This window comes from Bubalus kerabau, chromosome 9 (genome assembly GCF_029407905.1).
Source record: "Bubalus kerabau isolate K-KA32 ecotype Philippines breed swamp buffalo chromosome 9, PCC_UOA_SB_1v2, whole genome shotgun sequence".
Classification (NCBI taxonomy): domain Eukaryota; kingdom Metazoa; phylum Chordata; class Mammalia; order Artiodactyla; family Bovidae; genus Bubalus; species Bubalus kerabau.
This window is the reverse complement of record NC_073632.1, coordinates 36,253,761-36,278,826: the sequence shown is the minus strand read 5'-3', so window position 1 is coordinate 36,278,826 and position 25,066 is coordinate 36,253,761. Positions and strand designations below refer to the sequence as shown.

The 25,066-nt window shown below is 36.7% G+C and overlaps 1 long non-coding RNA gene across 1 annotated transcript; it reads left to right on the top strand.

Annotated features, from left to right (window-relative positions):
- Positions 1–2,604: 2,604 nt before the first annotated feature.
- On the top strand, positions 2,605–7,950 carry LOC129659987 (uncharacterized). Its single transcript, XR_008718282.1, has 3 exons — positions 2,605–2,758; positions 6,142–6,245; positions 6,940–7,950. It is a non-coding gene; the product is annotated as an uncharacterized LOC129659987 (long non-coding RNA).
- The last annotated feature ends 17,116 nt before the right edge of the window (positions 7,951–25,066 follow it).

Sequence of the window (25,066 nt, the reverse complement as noted above, 5' to 3'; positions counted from 1 at the left end):
TAGGGTGCAGATTACCCAATTTGATAGGAGACTCTATTGACCTCATAACAGCAGGAGTTGCAATATAAAAGACATTAGGAATAAACAGACAGTAATGATATGCTGAGAAATGTCTTAACTCTGCCTGTAATACAGAATAAAAAGGAAAATTTTTCTGTTATATTTCTTTGAGGTCTAGGATGAAATTAAAACCCCAGGGAATTTCAATTTTGTTTCAGCATCCTTCAATAATTATTTTTTATTAAAAATAAATAATATTTCCTTCAGCTCTTATCTTTAAACACCAAGTGAATCCTTGTTACTTCTCCCAGGAATATTAAATTCAGACAAAACAATTATCTTTTCATTATGAAATCTACAAAATAAATTATTTCTCTATAGATAGTAGGACTTTCCAGGTGGTGCTACAAGTAAAGAATCCACCTGCTAATGCAAGAGATGCGGGAGTATCCCTGGGTTGGGAAGAACCCCTGGAGGAGGGCATGGCAACCTACTCTAGTATTCTTACTGGGAAAATTCCATGGACAGAGGAGCCTGGCAGGCCACAATTTGTGGGGCTGCAAAGAGTCAGACATGATTGAGCGACTGAGCACATGGATAGGTGAGGGACACTGGTACACTTAGAGACAAATGTCTTTCTCTTTAAATTTCCTGTTTTCTGTAATAAGTTTATAGTCAAGATCAAACTGTCAGTTGGCTGTGAAAGGGTAGGTCAATGTTCCAGTAGATGAGTCTGTTTCAGACACTTTAGAGGCATAAAGCATTTTATGAGAGCACTGCCTGCAGGATAATGATTTATCCAAGTATTATACTCATTTGTCTAAGAAATGAAGTTGCTGCACCATCTTCCTCAATTTATGATCTTCAGTCCCAGCACGGGAGGACTAGGAAGACATGTGCAAGTGGTTAAAAAAATGAATTAAGGATATTAAATGTCATCACAAAAAAAAACATAGGATATTATAAATAGAGTCTGAAACACAATATATAGAAAGTTCATACTTGACAATGCCTTCCAAAAGGTAACTTAACCACTTTTAAATCTTTTTACTATTTCTTCTCTGGTTGTCTTTATATCTCTTTATAATATCCTCACATTGAAATGTATTATGTTATTGATTTTATGCCTTATATTTTGATTTCATGTTATGCTGGCTTACTGTGCTTTTCTCATTCCCTTCCTCATTTATTCATTTAAAATATAGTCACTATGTGCCAGGTCGTGGGGATACAACAATTAATGAAGCAGATAAGGTCCATGCTCTCAAAGAGCATATGGTTATATGAGGAGAGAGATAAATATGTAAATAAATTAATGAGAAAATTCAAATGTTAATGGAGTGAAATGAAGGCAATAAAGCATGGCAATATTAAGGGAAAATGTGGGTGGAACCACATACAGCTTTACATAGAGTCAGGGAAGTCTTGCTTGGAAAGAGATCTTGAGCTAGGACTGGGATAAAGGGATTCCTTTTATGGAAATCTGGGCTGTACATCCAAGATGTAAAAAAAAAGCAAAAGCAAAGACCCTACAATTGAAAATTTTTCCATTATGATAGTAATTACATTTTACATAAATTTTGACACATTTGCATACTTAAGAAATTGCTTTTGCTCCATTTCTATTAGCATATCTTCATTTTTGCAGTATATAAGATAAGGATTTCATTGTTTTAAAACCTCCTTTCCATCTTTTCCCTTTTACAGTTTTGTCATCTAAACTTTGGAATTGTTAATGCTAACAACTCTATTTTATGTTCTATAACCCAAGCTAAGCTGTTCAATTTTCCATAAGTTCATTCTAAAAATTCAAACGAAAACAGTGTTTACATTACTGTGAGTAGTAAAATCCTGCTCTTTACAGAACCAATGGTTTGCCATAATTTTTTTTCTTTTGTGTACAGTTTTTTAGTTTTCCTCATTTCCCTTGTTTCTTTCTTTTCCCTGTACTATTTGGTTTATCATACTTTTGTTTTTTAATCTACCAATCAAGCATTCTATTAGCTTGACTTTTTCTCTAGAGGCTGTCTTATGAATTTTTTCTGGTTTTGTTTGCCATCTGGACCTTTTACATAACTATCATCTGGAGACTTTCTCTGTTTTTCATATTTTATCCTCCAATTTCCTGAATTGCACATCTTTTTCTTTGTATCAGTAGAATAGTTTGGACTACAAGGAACACAACTACACCAAGATGACCTAAGTAATTACAAAAATAATCACCTCACACAAAAGAAGGCCTGAGATGGAGTGACTCTAGGGCTGTTTAATTCAATAACTAAATGGAAGCAAGGATGTAATTACTTTCCATTTTTTCTGCTTTGCCAGCCTGAGAGTTATCTTCTTTGTCCAACTGTCTTGCTGCTGTCAGGATGGCGACATGGAAGTCACAATTCTAAGGATCACACATAGGCATGAAAATATCATCTCTTTTTTATTTCTCTACTTCAAGGTGAGGAAGACTTAACCTAGAAGCCTATGCAGGTATCTGCTCTTGTCTCACTCCTAAACAAAATGTTGGCAAAGAAAATGAAATTAGTATGATTGGCTTAAATAATCAAAATTTACCTATAAGGTAGGAGCTAGGATTACCATTCCAAGACCATCTGGGAGAAAGAGAGACAACTATCCAGTCCCTTCCCAATCCCAAAAGCAGAAAAATGGAAAGATTGGCTATTGAAATACTATTTTTTTTGGACCGAGACCACACTGTTCTGAGCCACACTGCCATAAAGAGTATCCTAAGAAGCGCACAGAGGTAGGTTGTGGTGGTCCCTGTATATGTGAAAATGTCTCAATTTTATCTCCCAAAAGACAGGTAATTGCCTACTTTCGGACTCTCAGAATGGAAAAAACTGTTTCCTCAGGACTTTAAAGGAATTTCTCCATGTCAACCAGGATCCAGTGATGAGAATTTCCAAACAGGCCTTTTTAGGTGATCAGCTTAATCCTCTGAGGGTTTTTAGGATATACTCCTTATTCTTGGTGTGCTACAGTTTCTTAATGTAATGTTGTGTTTTGTTTTTTCATTCAGTGCCATTCACCTTTGAATCTAGGGTTTTATGATCTACTTCAATTCTGGGATATTTAGTTTTATCGATCAAATGACGATTTCCTCCCACTTCTCTTTTTCATTCTGTTCCTGGAAATTCTTTTAATTGCATGTTGGATGAAGATGTCATGAACTGGTCTTCTAAGTTTTATTTTTTTTCTCTTTTTTTATCTTTGCTCTTACATTTTCACCTCTTTTAAATTGTTGTGATTTCTGAGAGGTGATCTTCATTTTATCACTTAATTCTCAGCTGAATTTTTATTTTTGTAATCATATTTAAAATTTTCATGATCTTTTAAATTTACTCCTATTATTACTTTTTTATTGCAGGATATTGTTTCAGATATAGACGTGATATCTCCTCCAGTCCCAACTGCATTTATACTAAAGTCTACTTGTCTCATTATTTACTACTAACAGGCAGATGATGTGTTTTCTCATTTCTGAATTGACAAAAGGATTGAGGGGAACTTTAATGGTTCTGTTTCTATACAGAGATATTGACTTTATAAAGCCATTATTCCTCAGCTGACAAGACTAATTCAGGCAGAGTGGAGAAAGATACATGCAAGGACCAACAACATATGACAGCTCGGATGTTGAGTTCAGGGGTGGATCTTGGGGACATCATCCAGATTTGCCACTGTCAAAATTGCATAGATGCTGAATTTGTGTTGTGTGTTCATTTAGTTCTCTTTCTCTTTTCTATTCTTTGTAGCTATTTTTTCCTATTTTCTCTAAACCCAAACTGGTCGCTGCTCTCACATTGTCTACTCTGAGATTCTGTTCAGGCCTTTCTTTCCCCAAAGTATGTCTAGTTTACTTATATTACTCATCTATTAAATCTGCTAATCTGTAAGATTTCAAAATTAGCTGATTAGTTCATGTTTAGATGTGAATGATTAATGATTCAAAGAGAGATCTTGAAAACTCAATAACCCTTAATTGGCATAAATGAGAAGAATATTTTTGAGAATCTTTCCAGGGCCCCTTGTTTTGTCTGGGCAGACACTCAGAAGCTCTAGCCCAGACACATTTAAAACAGTAATCAGCAACTTAACATCTTAATTCTGAAGAGATTTATTATACCAAAAATGACTTGTATATAAATCTAAATGTACATATAGATATGTATGTATATACATATACATATATATATAGATATAAATATACATATACATCGGATACATACATTCTCTGTTTTTAGGCATAGGAGTATATATGTCTTTCTGTGTTTTTCAAGATCCAGATACAAATTACAGCCAATCTCTACACAATAAAGCCTTCAGAGAGAGAAAGTTGTTATAATTGTTATACTTCATATCTTTCTTCCTTCTCAAAAACATCTAATGTCATTTTGACTGCAACTTGAAGTCTTTTATAATATTGGCCAAAGGAATTAGTCAAACATAAATTAGAGTGTTGCACTTGTTATGTATTGATGACTGATTTAAGAATGCACTTAGAAGCGTATGGGACTTCCATGGTGGCTCAGATGGTAAAGAATCTGCCTGCAATGCAGGAGACCTGGTTTAGATCCCTGGGTTGGGAAGATCCCCTGGAGAAGGGAATGGACACCCACTCCAGTGTGCTTGCCTGGAAAATCCCATGGACGGAGGAGCCTGGCAGGCTACAGTCCACGTGGTCGCAAGGAGTTGAATATGACTGAGTGACTTACACTTTCACTTCACTTTAGAAGCATATATCTAGTTTTTCAATGTGATTATTGTAAACAAATTCACAATATATGAAGGACAGCTGCACTGAAGAAAAAAGTTATATATATATAGTGTCGTGCAGCTCCTATGATGAAGATAGAGAGGAGATTAAATACTTTAAGACTGCAGGAAAGATCTTCAGAGTGCATATCAACTTGGAAACTCTGGTAAAACAACAACCCATGAGAAGTACAGTAAGCATGACATGGAATGGACTGATAATAAGAATGAATTTTTAAAAATTTTTAAATTTTTAATTAGAGAATGATTGCTTTACAGTATTGTGTTGATTTCTACCATACATCAACATGAATCAGCCATAAGTATACATATGTCTCCACCCTCTGGAACCACCCTCCTACCTCCCACCCTATTCCTCCCCTCTTTGTTGTCACAGGGCACCGGGTTTGAACTCCCAGAGGAATGAATTGTAATTGGTTCTTTACATGGATCCAACTCAGTAGGGTTCAACACCACCACTCAAACATAATCTCCAGGATCAATCTTTCTTATCCTTTCTTCTCAGCATTTTGGAAAGATTTCATAATTTTCAGTCATTTTCAAATATTTGAAGAATGGAATTTAATGTAAAATTCTAATTTTACTTACAATTCAAGGCTTCTCTCGTTTTCTTAACTCAAGCCTAACCCAAGGCTTAAGATCAGGGACGGAAAGGAGAATCAGAGAGAGAGAGAGGACAGCTAGGCAGCACCTGAGGTCAAGTGCAGATTTAAGAGAGAAACACCCATGAATGCAGAAAACCTCCTTTAAAATGTTGCTGCTTATTTGTAAAATCGTGCCTGACTCTTTTGCAACCCCATGGACTGTAGCCGACCAAGCTCCTTGTCCAGACCTTTCTGTTTAGATCATGAAATGTAACAACTGAAGTCCATTTTATTTCTTCTTACCATTTCTCCTGTGGCATTGCCCAAAATGATTTAAATGAGTGATAATGTGAGCAGGGGATTTTCATATCTCAAATGTTTAGAATGTACGTGTGTGAAAACATAAATAATATACCCTCATCCCTGCAAAACTGAAGTGAGGAAACTGAGAGTTTGGAGTGTTGATAGAGATTGAGGTTACCCTGGAGGAAAATAAGATATGCTAATAAATATTTATGTTCTCAATAAATATGTGAAGAACTTCTACGATGGATATAGGTTAAAATTGGAGTGCTGAACTCAGCTTTGAGGCAACAAAGAATTGAAATATCTGAATGTGTTCAATATTCAGTTGGAAATAGCTGTTTAATAAGCACTCTGTGAGAAGTTCCTTTTTAAAAATTAAGTTAATGTTGATTTCATGATGCATTCTGTGGTTTACTAGTAAAACTTTGAAGTAAAATTATTTATTTTCCTGCTTTTAAAGATTATGCATATTGATGTACATTGTATTAAATAAGAAGACATTTTTAAGAAAGAAATTTAAAAATTAACACCTACAATTCTAACATCTAGAAATAACAACTGCTGGTAAGTGTTTGATATCTTTTAAATTTCTTTTCTATGCAAATATAAGTTTATATACATATTTTACAAACATAGCATATATAATATATTTATAATTTGAATTTTTAATCATGATTTTTAACAACATAATTTTTTTGCTGTTATAAATAGTGCCACAAGAAAAAATCCTTGCATATGTATTTTAGGTACTGCTGTGATCTGAATTTTTGTCTCTGCTCCCACCGCAAAGGATACAAATGTTGAAATCCTAACACCCAGTGTAACCATATTAGGAGGTGGGAACTTTGCAAAGTGTTTCACTCATGAGGGTGGAGCCTGTTTGAATTAAATTAGTGTCCTTATGAAATAAGTCCTACTGAGCTCCCTAGCTCCATCTGCCATGGAAAGATACAACAAGAAGTCTGTAACCTGAAAGAAGGCTCTCATCCAATCACACTGGCACCCTGATCTCAGACTTTCAGCTTCTAGAACTGTGAGAAATAAATGTTTGTTGTTCATATGCCACCCACACTATGATAACAGACTGATAGGAACATACAAGTTCATCATATCTTGAATACAATTGTATTTTTATTTTTATCTGTCTTTTTATCATATAATGAATTTTGCCATAACATAGTTTATCTAAAATTAATACGCTACCTTGGTTTTCTTTTGATTAGTTTTTGCCAAATAAATCTCCTTTCATCATTTTAAGGGGAAGAAAATGGCAACCCATTCCAGTACTCTTGCCTGGAAAATCCCATGGTTGGAGGAGCCTGGTAGGCTTCAGTCCATGGGGTCACACAGAGTTGGACACAACTGAAGTGACTTAGCAGCAGCAGCAGCAGCAGCAGCATTTTAAGTTCAATACATATGTGTGTGTATATGTACATGTGTTGTGTGTGTGTGTGTAAGAGTGTTTTGGATGTTTTTCTTATCAGCAACATAAAGCTGGATTTCTATTAAAAAAAAAATCTAACCTAACAATCTGTTTTTTTCAATAATTGGATTTAATCCATTTACATATATTGGAGCTAATGATTATAATTAATGGTTAACAGCATGTGTTTACTCTTGCAACTTGTCTTGTATTTTTTACTTTATATATATATATATGTTTTCTTTTCCTATTTTTCTTCTTTCCTGCCTCCTGCTGGATTATTTCTTTTTATTCTTATATTATTTTTAGAAATTTCATTCAGCTCAACATTAATTTGGCATTTTATGTATATAAAATGCATTATATATTAGCTAATTCTTTCAAACAGTTCCATGAGTTATACGCTACTAGTATGTTAATTTTATGTGTAAAGGAAAATGAGCCCTAGAGAGAGAAAATAATTAGCCTGGAGTTACACAGTAAGTGAAACAGCCAGAATTCAACTCAAACATTTTTGCTCCAGAGTCTATGCTCTTCCCAACCACAGGGTTAAATCAGTGCCATGGAGCAAAATGCAGAGTTTTGGAAAAGGCTATAGGATGTTTTGGGACAATATTATATACCATGCAGTAAATGACAGTAAGAAAGTCTTTATTAGGAAGTGGTATTTGAGCAAAGACTTGAAGGGGTGATGAAGCAAGTTATACAGATACCTGAGGAAAGGGAATTCCAGATAGAAAAAAAAAAAATACTAAGTCTTGTGGTGAAGGCCACAGACAAGGAGTCCTTGTGTCTGTGAGCAAGCAAGGGTTGAATGATGACAGTGAGCAAACAGGAGGATAGGTCATGTAGAAAATAGAAAAAACTTCTGCTTTATTGGACCACAGACACATCCATTCACTTGTGCATCGCAGAACTGCAGAGTAGACTGGTCCCAACAGACTATAAGGATTGCAAAGCCTAAAATATATATTATCTGACTCATTACAAAAGAGTTTGCCAACCTCCCTTCTACTCCACTGATGTTTGTTGAATGAATGAAAAAAGCCTCAATTTTGATACTTTATCATATAATTATATTATCATAGACCACATAATGTATATTTTATAATATTCACTGTATATATATTAATGTATAAATGTAATGTATATTCATACAAATAAAATGTGCATTGTAGATATATTAATTTCATGTATATTAGATGCATAAGTACATTATATAATATATAAATATTATTTAATAGCACAACTCTATATGCTATACAATTGTATACACTGTATAACATTATATAAACAACAGGGAGGCCTGGACTGCTGCAGTTCATAGGGTTGCAAAGAGTCAGACATGATTGGGTGACTGAACAGCAACAACAACAATAGTAATATATAATTTTAGCTCTCCATAACTCATACATATATGTGTATATATTAAAAACTCTGATACATATAAGTGGGGTATTAAAAAATATGCATGTCTCCACAACTTTTATTCTCTTTTCTCAATGAAATTCTAAAATAGAAACTAAGCCTTATAATTTCTTTATTATTTAGTTCTCAATTTAGCCTGGTGCTTAAGTGTTTAATAAATACTTGAGCTTGCATAAAATTGTTTGAGTTATAGTAATTCATAACCCACTGACCTTTATAACCAGTTGCTCTTAAATTGAAGGCTTATGTCAGAGATTTAGAAGAAAAATATGAAATTGAATAAAATAAATGATTCAAGTATAAATCAGTAACTTATTGCTGGAACAATTATATGTGTGCAGGATAAATATGCTGTCCTCTGTGAGTTGTTATTAAGCAGTCTCCCAGAGTTAATGAACTTCTTAAAGTACCCTATTAGCAGCAGATAGTTACATATAGCGGGTAGCTAGCTTGAGGTACTATTGAATCAGAACTTTCTGTGTTAGTTTTATATGCTTCTTTTCTACAGGGGTTTTCCATTTTAAAAGCTATGGACATTGATGGATTAAAAAGTAACATGGCCAATATCGCTTGAAACCATGTAGTTCCAAACTATAAGCAGCTTCACTGAAGAAGTGTAACTCTTGTTTAAAAAGAAAATGTAAGTGAGAGAAGTGATAGCAACTTAGAGGAAGCTAAATCCACAAGTGAAGGGCACTGATGTGTTTTAAGTTTGAAAAAAAAAAAAAATGATAATGTGTTCTGAAAGCAAAAATCTGTAGTAGTTATTTTAGAGCTAAATCCCATGGACGGAGGAGCCTGGTAGGCTGCAGTCCATGGGGTCTCTAGGAGTCGGACACGACTGAGCGACTTCACTTTGACTTTTCACTTTCATGCATTGGAGAAGGAAATGGCAACCCCCTCCAGTGTTCTTGCCTGGAGAATCCCAGGGACGGGGGAGCCTGGTGGGCTGCCGTCTATGGGGTCGCACAGAGTCGGACACGACCGAAGTGACTTAGCAGCAGCAGCAGCAGTCTCTTCAATTGTAATTTGTCTCTAGCTATGGGGTCGCGAAGAGTCGGACACGACTGAGCAACTGAACTGAACTGATCACCGCATAACATGAAAAGTGCTGTGATAGGAAACCACAGGATTTTCTGGGGCTTGGGTAGGAGTAGAATAGGGGAGCTGGCTAGAGAAACTGAGCTGAATCAGAGTAGGAATTAGCTAAATGAAGAAGAAAGGGAAGGGCATTCCAGAGACCAAGAAGAGCATGTATGAACACACAGAGGCATGAAACACTTCTCAAGAATACAAGTAGCTCAGTGTGGTTGGTGCTTTTCATCATGATCCGTGTAATAGAGACAGTTTAAAGAGGTAGGTAAGGACCAAATCATGAAGGGCCTGAGAATTTGGGGCCGACATTGAATGAGAGTAGTATGATCAGATCTGTATTTTAAAAAGATTGCTCTGTACCCCAGAAGAAAGATGGGCAGAAGTCATGAATTAATTCACAGAAGAGATGCAAATGGCCAATAAATTATGAAAACTTAGCTTCCCTAAGAATCAAAGAAATGCAATAAAACAACCAAATACAATTTTTTACCTATCAGATGGGCAAAGAATAAAATGAATAATAATGCCCAGTGTTGGAAAAGACGTGAGTAAGACATTCAGAAACCACTGGTTGGTAATATAAAATGAAAAAATGGGGTAGGTGAGAGAGGTATAGCAATTTATCTTACAAATCAGAAACTTAACAAATGTACATCCTCTTTGGCCTCCCAATTCCATATCTAGGGAGTTATTCCATGGGAATAATAAAATAACCTTCATCAAGATGTTTGTACAAGGATGTTTATCACAGCATTGTTTCTAATAGTGGAATAATTGAAGACACGTTAAATGTTCTAGTGAGAGACTGTGAAATAAATCATGTTACAGCCACACAGTGGAATACCACACAGCAGTTAAAATTATTCTATTGATGTATATTTATTGACAAGGAAAGATGTTCATTATAAACATTAGTGAAAAAGCAGAGTCCTGCAGAGTATATAGAGCATTCCAATTTTGTAAATTAAAAAAAAAAATGTTTAAGCATCAAAGTAAACTGCATAGAAAAAAATTTGGAAGGTCATATACTGAAAGGTTATCTCTGGATAGTAGAGTTATTGGTGATTTTTTTCTTATTTTTTCTGGTGTATATCTTAATTTTTTTTAAACCAGTAAATGTGCATTACTTGTGTGATTTTTTTAAAGTAAAATTAAAAATAAACAAACAAACAAAAACAAAGAGCACTCTGGCAGAAATATGAAGAAATTAATTGGGGAGAGCAAGAATGGAAGAAGACTGATGGCAGTGGTGCAGGCCAGAGATCTCAAAGAATGAAGGCAGAGCAGGAGAATAGGGCTGGAAAGACGGGGATAGGGGTGAGATATATTGAGGAGGTAGAATCTTCAGGACTGCTGACTAATTGGATATGCAGATGAGCGAGGCTATAAGTGGTCGACAAACCTACGAGGCTTATCAGAGCATGCATTGGAGAAGGAAATGGCAACCCGCTCCAGTGTTCTTGCCTGGAGAATCCCAGGGACGGGGGAGCCTGGTGGGCTGCCGTCTATGGGGTCGCACAGAGTCGGACACGACCGAAGCGACTTAGCAGCAGCAGCAGCAAACATCACCTGGTAACACACAAAATTAAAAATCTCTATGTTGTCCCATGGACACTATTTGAATCAGTGTCACTTATCTAATGACTACACAAACCATATAAATGACACAGTTTATAAATGCACAAATATTCCACAAGGGAACACAAAATACTAAGCTTTTATTATATCAGCTTAAATATGTTTTAGCTTGTTACAAGGCATAGTGTTCATATGATTGATACTCCAATGTGTCTGGGAAAAAAAGATGGACATTTACATGATCACAATTACAGAAAGAAGTTGCTGAACCAATTGATTTCTTGAACTACAAATGGTAGCATGAGGACCTTAGGTATCCCACTCCTTTGGCATATGTATTTGTGTATTTTTCACTGAGTAAAACCCACTGGACTCTTCCAGTGTCCACAAGGCTAGTAGATTTTCTCTTTTGCTTTTAAGCAAAAGAAAAAAAAAATTACTGCCTAGTGTATAGACTTTGGGAAAGGGACACTCTTTGTGCCCTTAGACTTCGAACATCAACTACCAGCTTTGGATCCTTTGTTCCTATATTCCAATTTTTATTACAAAATAAACAACAATTCTCTCAGGTATAAGAATTTTAAATTTTGTAGAAAAACTGTGGCTGAGGCATGAGGGTGGAAATTGACAAGGGATTTGTACTGATCTTGTTACTTGGAACAAAAGACAAAAAACATTTTTCTGATGGAGGAATTGTACTCTTTTCTTCTGGGAACCATGTGAAATTTATTTGTTTTTACCTGAGGAAACAAGAGACAGAAAACACTTTCCTTAATAAGTCTAAGAGTATGTGGAGAAAGAAATGTTGAGTCTCAGTATACAAGAAAGAAGAGGGAACTAATACATACTGAGAACTGAATGTGCATGATACTGATAGAAGTTTTAAAAAAATTATCACTTTTAACCATGACAAGAACTTTATAGATCAGAGAGCTGAGCTTTAGGGATATTAACAAAATTCTTCAATTCATCCCACTATACTTTGGTCTACAACTATTAGAATTTTTTATTCAAACTTACACATTAAGAATTCACATTGCATGAAATTCAGAGCTAAGGGTGGGCTCCAGTGTTGATTGATTTGAGCTAAATAGGTTATCAAGGATTCAACAACAGCAACAAAACCTGTTAGCCCAAGTACATCCAGTAAATTTGCAAGATATAAAATCAACACATAAAATTCAATTGCATTTCTAATCGATAAAAATGAATAATCCCAAAGGGAAACTAAGAAAACAATTATATTTATAATAGCATCTAAAACCACAAAATTGCTAGGAATAGACTTAACCAGGAGGTGAAAGATTCATACACTGAAAACTTCAAAATATTGTAAAATAAATTAAAGACAAATAAATGGAAAGACATCCATGTTCACAGATTGAAAGAATTAATATTACTAAAATTTTCATGCTATACAAAGTAATCTATATATTCAATGCAATTCCTATCACAATTCTAGCATCATGTTATATAGAAGGAGAAAAAACAAGCCTCAAATTCATATGGAATGAGAAAGGATCTTGAAAAGCCAAAAGGATCTTATTAAAGAGGACTAAAGCTGGAGGCCTCATACTTTCTGATTTCAAAACATATTACAAAACTGCAGTACTCAAAACAGTATAGTACTGGCATAAAGACAGTCATATAGGCTAATGGAATAGAATGGAGGGACTTGAAATAAATTTAGGTTGTTGTTGTCCTTCTCTCACCCAGTCATGTCTGACTCTTTGTGACCACACGGACTGCAGCACACCAGGCCTCCCTGTCCCTCACCATCTCCTGGAGTTTGCCCAAGTTCATGTCCAATGCATCAGTGATGCCATCTAGCCATCTCATTCTCTGATGCCCTCTTCTCCTTCTGCCCTCAATCTTTCCCAACATTAGGGAAATGCAATCAAATAATAGTTGACAAGGGTGCTAAGACTGTTGTTGTTCAGGCGCCAACTCCAGTCTGACTCTGCAACTCCATGAACTGCAGCATGCCAGGCTTCCCTGTCCTTCACTACACAATGGGAAAAAAAAAAAATCTCTTTAACAAAGGCAGTTGGGAAAGCTGGATATCCACATACAAAAGAATAGAATTGGACTCACCTTACACCACACACAAAAATCAACTCAACATGGATAAAAGAGTTAAAAGTAAGGCCTGAAACTATAAAACTCTTAAAAGGAAACATTATGGTAAAGCTTCACAACATCGGTCTTGGCAATGACTTCTTGGACATGACACTCAAAGTACAGGCAACAAAAGCAAAAATAAACAAGTAGTGCGATTTCAAACTATAAACAACAGAGTGAAAAGGTAACAATTGAATGGGAGAAAATATTTGAAAACTATATATTTGATAAGAGGTTAAATCCAAAATATATCGATATGAGAAACTCCTACAACTCAATGATACAAAAACAAATAACCCAACTAAAAATTTGATAAATGACTTGTATAGACATTTCTCCAAAGAGGACATACAAATGGCCAAAAGATATGGAAAAATGCTCAATAACACTAATCATCAGGAAAATACAAGTCAAAACCATAAGGAGATACCACCTCATATCTGTTAGGATGGTCAATAAAAATAAAACCAAAATAACAAGCCATGATGGGGAGAAATTGAAACTCTTGTGCACTGATAGTCAGAATGTAAAATGGTGTAGCCACTATGGAAAACAGTATGAAGTTTCTTCAAAAAAATTAAAAATAAAATTGCCATATGATTCAGTCCCATATCCCATTTCTGGGTATAGCCCCAAAGAAATAAAAAACAGGATCTGAAAAAGATATTTGCCTTCTTGTGTTCATTGCAGCATTATTCACAGTGGCCAAGATGTGGAAACAAACTAAATATTCACTGATAGATGAGTGGATAAAGAAAACGTGGTATGCACAGGCAGCAGAATATTATTGATTCTTAAAAATAAGAAAACGCTGTCATATGCTACAGTATGGATGAAGCTTGAGGGCATTATGCTAAGTGGAATATGACAGTCAAAGGATAATCACTGTATTATTCTTTCATCTAAAGTAATCAAATTCATAGAAGCAGGAAACAAATTGGTGGTTATCTGAGGCTGGTGGAGGGTGAGATGGGGAGTTGCTGTTAAGTGGGCACAGTTTCATTCATGCAAGATGAAAAAATTCTAGTGATTTGCTGTATAACAATGTGCATATGGTTAACAATACTGTACTGTACACTTCAAAATTTGTTAAGAGGAATTTCACAATTTATTTTTTACCACAATAAAAACAAATTGAAAAATTGAGTTCTGTTAAAAAGGAAGAACAGAGTTAGATTCTGGGTAAGCAAACAATCTATTCTATTAAAACAGCATTTTTGATTCTTGAGGGATCAAAACTATATTTCAGCATCAGTGGCTATGACGTGTTGGCCTGTGATCTACTAGTTTTCATTTAAAATAGAAAATTTACTTTAGGTAAAAGGAATGTATATTGTATGAGCATAATATTATTAATTACTGTTTAAGTATATGTCAAACACTTATTTAAGCTCTTTATATGTGTTACCTAAGTTAACCCTCACAACAATTTTATTAAAGTATGTACAGGAGAGGGAGGTGGGAGGGGGGATCAGGATGGGGAGCATGTGTACACCCGTGGCGGATTCATGTTGATGTATGGCAAAACCAATACAATATTGTAAAGTAATTAGCCTCCAATTAAAATAAATAAATTTAAATTTAAAAAAATAAAAAAATAAAGTAAGTACAGTTATATCTATTTACTGACATGAAAATTAAGAGCAGAAAGTTAAGGCAATTTGCTTCAGGTAAGTAAAGTGTAGAAAAAGAATTCAAACACAAGTAGCGTAATTGTAGAGCCCATTCTTTTGAAACACATGAGAGAAAACTCCGAAGAGGGCTCTGTTATGAAAAAATGTATGTTAGAGTTAGCCTGCCTTACATGATTGACAAAATCACTATAGCAGCTCAAAAGCAACAAAAATATTAACATTGATTCACAGCATCTTGTGTGATGTGTGATCACTTGAAGATAAAAGGAGGAACTAAAAGCATTAATAATATTTTGTCTCTCTTGATGTGACACTACCATACACCCTTCTTCACTGTTTAAATGTGGTATTCTCTTGACTTCCTGACAGAAAAAAAATGTGAATTCTATTGTCCTTAGATAATGCAAAAACAATTAGAGAACTAATATTTGCACTCTTAATTTCTGCCTACCTTGATAGACACAAAGTACAATTAAATATTCTAAGAGGTAACCATAAATCATTTAAAGTAATTAGCTACTCTCCCTAGAAAGTTCAGCTCTGTAGCTCTATACAACAAACTGGAAAAATTGTCTTGCTTGACCAGTACTAGCTGATTCTCCAGGAGACATTTAATCTCTTGGGCTAAGTATTACTTTTGTGTCATGAAGAATGGGCACAAGCCTGATGACTTTCATCTCCGTTTTTAGTTTATATTCCTTCACTTTCACAGGTGACATGCTAAGGGCTGTCACAAATACACTGTGTTGCCATCACAGAGGATCTGTAGTCATTTTCCTGTGTCACTCTTTCTCTGAATTACCATGTAAGGGTCTCAGAATAAAGTAGTTGTATGGCATCATGGTTTTCAAAGTCAAACTCTTCATTTTTCTTCTCAACACTATATTAAATTTGCATATATTCTTAGTTTTATTCTTGAATTATTTAAAGCAATATATTCTAAGTTTCATTAAAGTCTTAAATTTGAGTGTGCCAAGTCATAGTATAATAGAATTTGAAAATAATATTATATATTGTATTTTCTTATACAGTAATTTCCCTTTTCCACATAGTTCTTTTTACCCATTGTTCTGAGAAGGGATTTTAATTTTTTTTTTTAATGCATAGTTTTCTCTTTGACTGTTTGGTTAGTCCATGGAATAACTTGAATCATCAGTGAACATTTTGGAAAGTGAAAGCTCTGTCTATTGAAAGGAGATGAAATTAAGTAGACTATCCATGTCTAAAATCTAAAAATTGTAATCTTGGACTTTCTCCAAAATTATACTCTTGTCAGTATCAAAAGGAACCATTTACTTGAATAATTTACCATCTATGCTCCCAAGTGTGCATTTCAAAATCCTCTTTATTTCCTTTAACTTTTCATTAGGGGGATTTTCAAAATACACAAAATTAGTGAGACTAGCAGAGCAAAGTCACTTATATCCATAACCCAGCTTCAACAATTATCAACATTATCCCAATTATTTTTAAACTTTCCACTACTCTCAATTTTTTTTTCCTAACGTGCTTTAAAGTAGATCCCAGACATCATGTCATTTCACTTATAAGTAAAATAATATTGTTTGCATTGAGCTCTTGTTAAAGAGTAAGAATTGTGCAAGGAAAACATTCAAATCAATACGAAAATCACAGTTATCCCTCTGTTGCAGGAAGGGGGACCCCTTCCAGGGCTCGGAATTGGGCTCTTGAATATGCTGAGATGAATTGTCCAAGGAGACATACGTGCTGACAAAGCAAGAGATTTTATTGGGAAAGGGCACCCGGGCAGAGAGCAGTAGGGTAAGGGATCCCAGGAGAGCTGCTCTGCACGTGGCTCGCAGTCTCAGGTTTCATGGTGAAGGGACTAGTTTCTGGGTTGTTTTCACCCAATCATTTGGACTCAGAGTCCTTCCTGGTGGTGCACGCCCTGTTCAGCCAAGATGGATGCCAGCGAGAAGGATTCTGGGAGGTGGTTGGACATGTGGTGTCTCCTTCTGAACTTTCCCGAACTCTTCCGGTTGGTAGTGGGTTATTAGTTGCGTGTTCCTTACAGGATCTCCTGTAGTAAAACAGCTCATGCAAATGGTTACTATGGTGCCTGGCCAGGGTGGGTGGTTTCAGTCAGTGTGCTTCCTCTGACATCTCTAGATATGTTCAAGTAGTAGAGAGTGAAAAGGAGCCTTGGCAAGCTTCTAGTTCCCTTGAGTGACAATCCTGACTCAGGCACATATTAATGAGATTTCAGTCATGCACCTTTCCCTCCATGTCCTCAGTTCTCTTTTCTAAAGTGGAAAATTTGAAATGTCTTTTACCTCAGAGACAAATGCTGTGTTGTTACAATGAATACATACAAAGAATATATGTTGCTGTTGTTTAGTCACTAAGTCATGTCTGACTCTGTAACCCCATGGACTGTGGCTCACCAGGCTCCTCTGTCCATGGGATTTCCCAGGCAAGTATATTGGAGTGGGGTGCCATTTCCTTCTCCAACAAAGAATGTATGCTGCTGCTGCTGCTGCTAAGTCGCGTCAGTCGTGTCGGACTCTGTGCGACCCCATAGACGGCAGCCCACCAGGCTCCCCTGTCCGTGGGGTTCTCCAGGCAAGAGTACAGGAGTGGGATGCCATTGCCTTCTTCGAAAGAATGTATACATACATACAAAGATGTATATATACATACATACATACTCTGTTAATCTCAAATACAACAGCAACTTTAATAGAAACTTAGCATAAAAGCACCAAGTATGTGTTAAATGGAAGAACAAGTATATAAAAAATGAATTAAAGATATTATCTGTACAATGTCAGATAAAGTTAAATCACTTCACCAAATGTTTTGCTCAACTGATGTTGAGCAGGTAGCTATTTAGTCACAGTGATTGAATATATAGCATTTATGGGCTTCCTTGTTAGCTTAGTTGGTAAAAAGCACACCTGCCAATGCAGGAGACACGGGTTCGACCCTGGATCAGGAAGATCCCGTGGTGTAGGGAATGACAATCCACTCCAATACTCCTGCCTGGGAAATTCCATGGACAGAAGAGCCTGGTGGGCTACAGTCTGTGGGGTTGCAAGAGTCGTACACAACTTTGTGACTAAACAACCACCACCATATGGTGTATATAAAGTGTATACACCTTGAGATTATTTGACTTTTAGTCTTTTGCCAATAAAACACCATATAATGGACAGATATTTTCATTCTTCATTTAGAGGCTTTACTATTATGTAGTAATAGCAAGAAAAATGCTATATTTTGCATACTACTGCTTATATTTGGAGAAGGACATGCAGCCCATTCCAGTATTCTTGCCTGGAGAATCCCATGGAGGTAGGAGCCTGGTGGGCTACAGTCCATGGGGTCGCAAAGAGTCAGACATGACTGAGCGACTTCACTTCACTTCACTGCTTATATTAAGTGTCAGATCTGCAACCTGTGTGTTTGGGCATTTTTGTTGCCTAACATGGTGACAAAATGAATCTTCTCACATGAATTCTTGTTGATTACTAGCTGCTTATGGCAACTTCAGCAACATAATTTTTGCAAGAAATTATGTTCTCCCCTATTTTTTTTAAAAAATAAGAATATTTTGAAATTAAACCATGTTCAATTAGACACGAAAATACTGAAATTTTGTCTCTTTGGAGAGTATCATATTTTGTGGTTGTGAAAGATGCTAAGATAAAACAGCCATGGGCACTGCCTTTTAAGAGCTTACAAATGTGTCATAGAGAAAAACATGCTAAAATAAAGGTCTGCTTCTAGACAGAAAGTTCTAGAAAGAACTTTAATCAGCAGTTTTTCTAAATGTGCTGTATGCTGTGCCATGCTAAGTCACTTTAGTTGTGTCCGACTCTCTGGGACCCCATGGACTTTAGCCTGCCAGGCTCCTTTGTCCATGGGATTCTCCAGACAAGAATACTGGAGTGGGTTGCCACTCTTCCTGACCCAGGGATTGAACTCGTGTCTCTTATGTCTCCTGCTTTGGTAGGCAGGTGTTTTACCACTAGCACCACCTGGAAATAACATTGCAGAATTAAATAGTTTTTGTGGGGGAAATGGCATAGAATTACAGGAAGCTTTTTAGTCAAAGCAGCTGCTCTTGTGATTTGTGTGGGCTTTACTGAATTCACACAACCCAGAGGGCTGACTTACTCTGTCACCGTGGTGGTTGCTCTAGTCTCATCACCCTACTATACTCAACTGTATGTAGAAGCCACAAAAGGTTTACAGTGTCTAACAAATGGAGTTGACGAGATTTTAAGACTGTAGCTCTCACCACTCTAGGACTATGTAACAGAGATTTTTTTTTTTCCATTTTAAAAATACTGTGGGCGGAGTCTTTGAACATGTTGTACATAGCCGCAAAGGGAAGATGTGTTGTGGAATTTCTACCGCTGTGAGGGCTTCGGAGGGATATCGACACCCAACTCTTTAAAGGCCCATACTTTATGCTTCTGTCCTCCTAATTCATACCCGCTGGCTATAATGGAAGAAAGAAAAAAAGTGAAGTCGCTCAGTCGTATCCGATTCTTTGCGACCCCATGGACTGTATGTAGCCTGCCAGACTCCTCCATTCATGGAATTCTCCAGGCAAGAGTACTGGAATGGGTTGCCATTTCTTTCTCCAAGGGATCTTCCCGACCCAGGGATCGAACCCGGGTCTCCCGCATTGTAGGCAGAAGCTTTACCATCTGAACCACCAGGGAAACCCTGGCCATAATGGAGTAAGGGGCCTCTTTTGCCTTTCACCCAGCTATTCCCGTAAGTGCAAGCTTCTTCCACGGAGAAGACCTGGATCTCCCTGGGGCCAGCACTGCACAGCGTTCTGTCTCCAGTACCCTCCTCAGGTCAGCTGGACTGGGGAGACATAAATGGTGCACTGTGTTTGTCTTTCCCTTGGCCTCACGTTCCTTGGGACCATCCTCAGCCTTCCTGAACTTTGCTATGTGACACAAGGATGAAACATTTCTCTCTCCCCAGCCATCTTCATAGTGCCATTGTCTTAGACAGCGAAGGGAGGATCATGCTTATCATACAGATAGAGTCAATTGATTTCCATTCAGAATGAGTCATGTTTGCTTTAATTGGAACATCATCAATGTCCATTCTACTAAGACAGCCAGTATGCTCTTTGATGAATTGCTTTTAATTTTGCCCTGGCAATTTGTGGTGGATTCTCAAAGGTGATATTACCTTATTCATTGAAAACTGGAAATTCTAATTCTATGGCCTCATAGCAACACACTGACATTAAATCATACTCATTTGAAAGAGAATAATGCTAACATTTTGAATTATCCATGCCGGCTTCCATATTGTGCTAATCAAAGAAGGATGCATAAAAAGGTACTAATAAAAGACACAGAGTCAGAGGAAAAAAAGACCATTTAATTGAAAAGTGAATTTCTATCTGAGATTGAATCCTAGTAATTAAAATTGAATTACTAAAAGTAGACTTGAGTGGGTTTCAAGACACCATTTAGAATTGAGACAAACTTGTTTTCCACTTCAATTTTAGTTAAGAATTAAGTTTTTCATTCTATAGCCAAATCACAAAAACAAACTGATTTATAAAGAGTGTGAAAGATATTTAATCAAATAATAATGACTAATAAATATACATATATTATTTCATTTACACCCATTTTACACAACTGAATAGAAGTAAACAAACCATCATGTGTGTGCATGTGCACTCAGTCATGTCTGACTCTTTGTGACTCCATGAACTGTAGCCCACCAGGTTCCTCTGTCCATGAAAATTTCCAGGCAAGATTACTGGAGTGAGTTGCCATTTGCTTCTCCAGGTGATTTCCCAACCCAGGGATCAAACCCACGTCTCTTGTGTCTCCTACATTGGCAGGTGAATTCTTTACCAGCAAGTCACCAGAGAAGCCCTATTCCTAGTTAAATACTCTGGGAAACATTCATACTTTACATAGATGCTGCCTACATTTGATGCTATTATCTGAATAAAGAACTTTAAATTTGAAAGAAATATTGGGAAGTGTCTAACTGAACACCTTCGTAAGTGAAGAAAAACTGGTTAAGAGATCTTAAATAACTTAACCTAAAGTGCAGCAAGTAAGAAAGACATAATTAATATTGGGTCTCTTGACTCCTACTCACATAATTTCTACCATGTAATTCATAAAGCTTTTTCTTATCTGTTTTAAATTACTGCTATCATATATCATTTAATATATTTATTTGAATTTTCAAATCCACTGAGAAACCTGGCATATTCCTTAAGCTAGAAAGACAAATGGTGTTACTCATTAATTCAACATATATTTATCACATCCCTACAAGACAAAGCCATAACTTTAAAGTGAAAGTCACTCAGTCATGTCTGACTCTTTGTGACCTCATGGACTATACAGTCCATGAATTCTCAAGGCCAGAATACTGGAATGGGTAGCCTTTCCCCTCTCCAGGAGATCTTCCTGACCCAGGAATCAAACCGGGGTCTCCTGCATTGCAGGTGGATTCTTTACCAACTGAGTTATCAGGGAAGCCCATGCACACTAAGGGACAGGAAAAACAGGAGAAGGCAGGCAATTACACTGGAGCGTGATGTGTGATACAGTACGGTTATCATAGAGCATTATGAGTAGAGTAGAAGCTCAGAGCAATCTTAGCCTGAGGTTGTGTAATGAGGTTGGTTTCAAACTGAGCCCTGAGTGATTAATAGTTGTTTCCACTACAGCACAGTATGTTCCAGGATTAGGGAGCAGAGTATGAAGCAGAGTGTGGAAAGGCTCAGAAGTGAGACTGTGCAGTACTTATACTTTCAAGGATATGCCAGGAGGTTGATTTTATTGAAGCTGAGTGAATGACAAGAGAAATGAGTCAAGAGGTATGCAAGGTTCAATAATAATTGGACTTTAAACTGAGGGAATAGAGATCTGGTGAAGGGGTTTAAGTAGCAGATACAAAGTTCACTGCGGTCTGAGGGCAGGGACCAGCACCTCTGTGGTCAGGGTAGTCATCTTGCTAGGTGACTTCCTGATTTGCATTGGTTTTCCATTCTCCTTAGGATAGAGTCTAATTTCCTTACACAGTTTACAGGATCTGCTTCTGTTTCTTCTACCTTGGTGCCAAATTTGTCTTGGTGCCAAAGACTTTAAATAGCCTTTTGAAAAGGTTTAAAAGAGATGAGTGGGGAGGAGAGGGGTAGGGTGGGAGTCAGAGAGGTTTGTGAGGTTGAAGAACCCCATAAACAACAACATTTTTAAAAAATACAAAATCATTTTGAGAACTCATCAAAATATTTTTCTTTGACTTGTAATTGGATGAATATAGAGACATCAAACAGGAAGGATAATTGTGTACTGAAAGACAAAAATCATACTAAGTAAATGTGTATCACTTACTTTAATTTGTATATTTGAGTCACTGAAGCATGTATATTATTGAAGCAACTCTGGTTTCTTCTTTCTTAAAAGCTTATTGTGACACATGTAAGACATAGACATAGAAAGTATATTATGAGGTGACCCTTACACCCAGTTATATACTATAAAATAAGATAATGTCAAATTGCTTAAAGCCCCAAGGCGCCCCTCTTTGATTTTATCTCCCTGCCTTCACCTGAACAGTTACCAGCATTATGAATTTGGTGACAGCTCCTCAGGAGATAAACTAGGAATACATTCTCACTGCATCATTTTCCTGAAAGTAAAATGACCACTAATCAGGATTAGTATAATGTTGATTTATTATTTGACACTATGAGAAATTCTCAATTTTGAAAATGTTTAAAACATATTTTTATACAAACAGGAAAATGAACTTTAGAAGATGGCTTAAGCCCTGCAGGATAAGTAAATTCTCATATAAACCAGACAGTCTGGGCATTATAATATAAGATAAAGCTTATGAGCTAAACTAAAGCTCTTGCTTTGACTGGTGTTCCTAATTTCATGCCATTTCCTTATTCTCATGGTGTTTAATATGGTATTTTGTGCTCAGAATGATTTTTTTCCAGGGTTAAGCCTCTTAGGCTGAAATACCAGTCTTCCTTGTGAATGTTACAGTTCATTTGGTAGAAATGCTGTGCTGTTTATACAGGTGAGCAGGGCAAGTCCAGACACTGGGCTAGTTGATGTGAGATGAGAAGGGGAGAAGATGGGACATAAGTCCAGAAGCACATCACCAGATATTAATAAAGTCCGCGTGGTACTCCTTGCTTATCCAATAACTTAAATCCTGCTCACGTTAAAACCCCTCTGTCACTGGAGGATTGCTAACCATTTTCTGTAAGACAGGAGTACTTGGTCTTGCACAGATTTAGCTTCAATCGTTTTAGTATTCACAGTGAAATATTTCAGTTTTACAGCAATAAAGAGATGCAATTATTTTTTACCATATTACTTTTTCCCCTCTTTATGAAAGTCTCAATTACATTTTGATTCATTGATCATTTCTGAAACAAACATACAGTTCTTGAGGCTCTGAAAGTTCCATGTTTTGTCTTTGGAGAAAAAGAAGTTTCAGTCTCATAATCACAAAACATTAACACAAACATCCACAACAGCTCCTTTGAGACACGATTGCATCAGGTGTTGGGAAGTCAATACAAATTTCCAGAAGAAAGCCCAAGTATTTCCTTGAGGATGCAAGCAGACCCCACTGTGCCTGCTGTTTCTGGGTCCTTTAAACCAAGCACACTTCAAAGGCAGGGATTATCTCAAAAGACACGTGTAACTCAAACATCCATTGAGTTTCTCTGAATTTGTAACTCTCCAGCTATTCCCTTGCATGAGACAAAGCAGTGTCCTGGAGCCTCTGCCCTTCCTACAAGGGTCGATGCAATCATGTAAGATGGACCAGGTAAATCAAATGACCAGATAAATCAAATGTAGTCTTCCCAGACTACATAAACCCGTGGTGAATTCCAGTGGAAGTGCCTCCCGGATCCACTGCTCCTATTCTCCGTCATGGCTACCCCACAGACCCGCAGTCTAAGCTCCTAGCTGTCAGGTTCAGTGCCATTGGTATGCACCTGGTCTTATTCACCAGCTCCTTGCCTATATCTTTCCTGCTTCCATTTCTGGTGTTGATTAAACAGGACCTGTCTTTTACTGTTAAAGTTTCTTTCTTCCCTTCTGTGGGCAACAGGCTTTTCAACTAAGGCTACCCTGGTGTGGTCACACAGTAAAGGATCCACCTGCAATGCGGGAGACCCAGGTTCGATTGCTGGGTAGGGAAGATCTCCTGGAGAAGGGCATGGCAACCGACTCCAGTATTTTTGCCTGGAGAATCCCCATGCACAGAGGAACCTGGAGGGCTATAGTCCATGAGGTCGCAAAGAGTCGGACACAACTGAGCGACTAAGCACAGCACACCAGATAAAACAGTGGGCTTTCCAGATTAGATTTAGATTTAATTTTTTTTTTTTAGTATAAATATATCTCAGATATTTCATGGGGCATATTCATGGTAAAATTTTATTTGTTATTTGAAAATCATTTTTTTTTCTGAGTTGGGCAATTTTGTTCTCTTTTTTTCTGAATCAGGCAATCATAATTTCAACTAGCTTCTGGTAGCCCAGACCCCGGAAGATCACTGTACTTTTGGCCCCTGGATGATAGCCGAGCTCATTCAAGTTTGTAGCACCCTCTACTGGGAAGCCAGACCCCATTTTTGACTTGAGCTCTGCTCTGAAGCTGTGAGCAGTGAGCAAAGGGTAGTTCTGGAAGAAAGTATAAGATGATAATGGGGAATAGTGAGTAAATCCATTTATATGAAGCATGGGGTATTTTGAAGAACTGGGCCATACATTTTTTTCTATCAGTTATTTTATATTTTAGGAATTCTTACAGTCATATGAAGTCACTTTTTGTTCAATTATTTTTGGAATCATGACACCTGTTTTTTATTTCTTCTACTCCATAATGAATATACATCAAACTATTACAAAATTCTTTTGTAACTTGGATCCCAGAAAATGTCAACTATCTTTAAAGTCTTGTTTTGTAGCTTCTTGAGGGTTGTAAGATCAAAAGATAGAAATAGGATGTTATTTTCTAGTGATTAATGTTTGTGGCACAGTAGTAAAGAATCTGCCTGCCAATGCAGGAGACACAGGTTCAATCCCTGGGTCAAGAAGATCC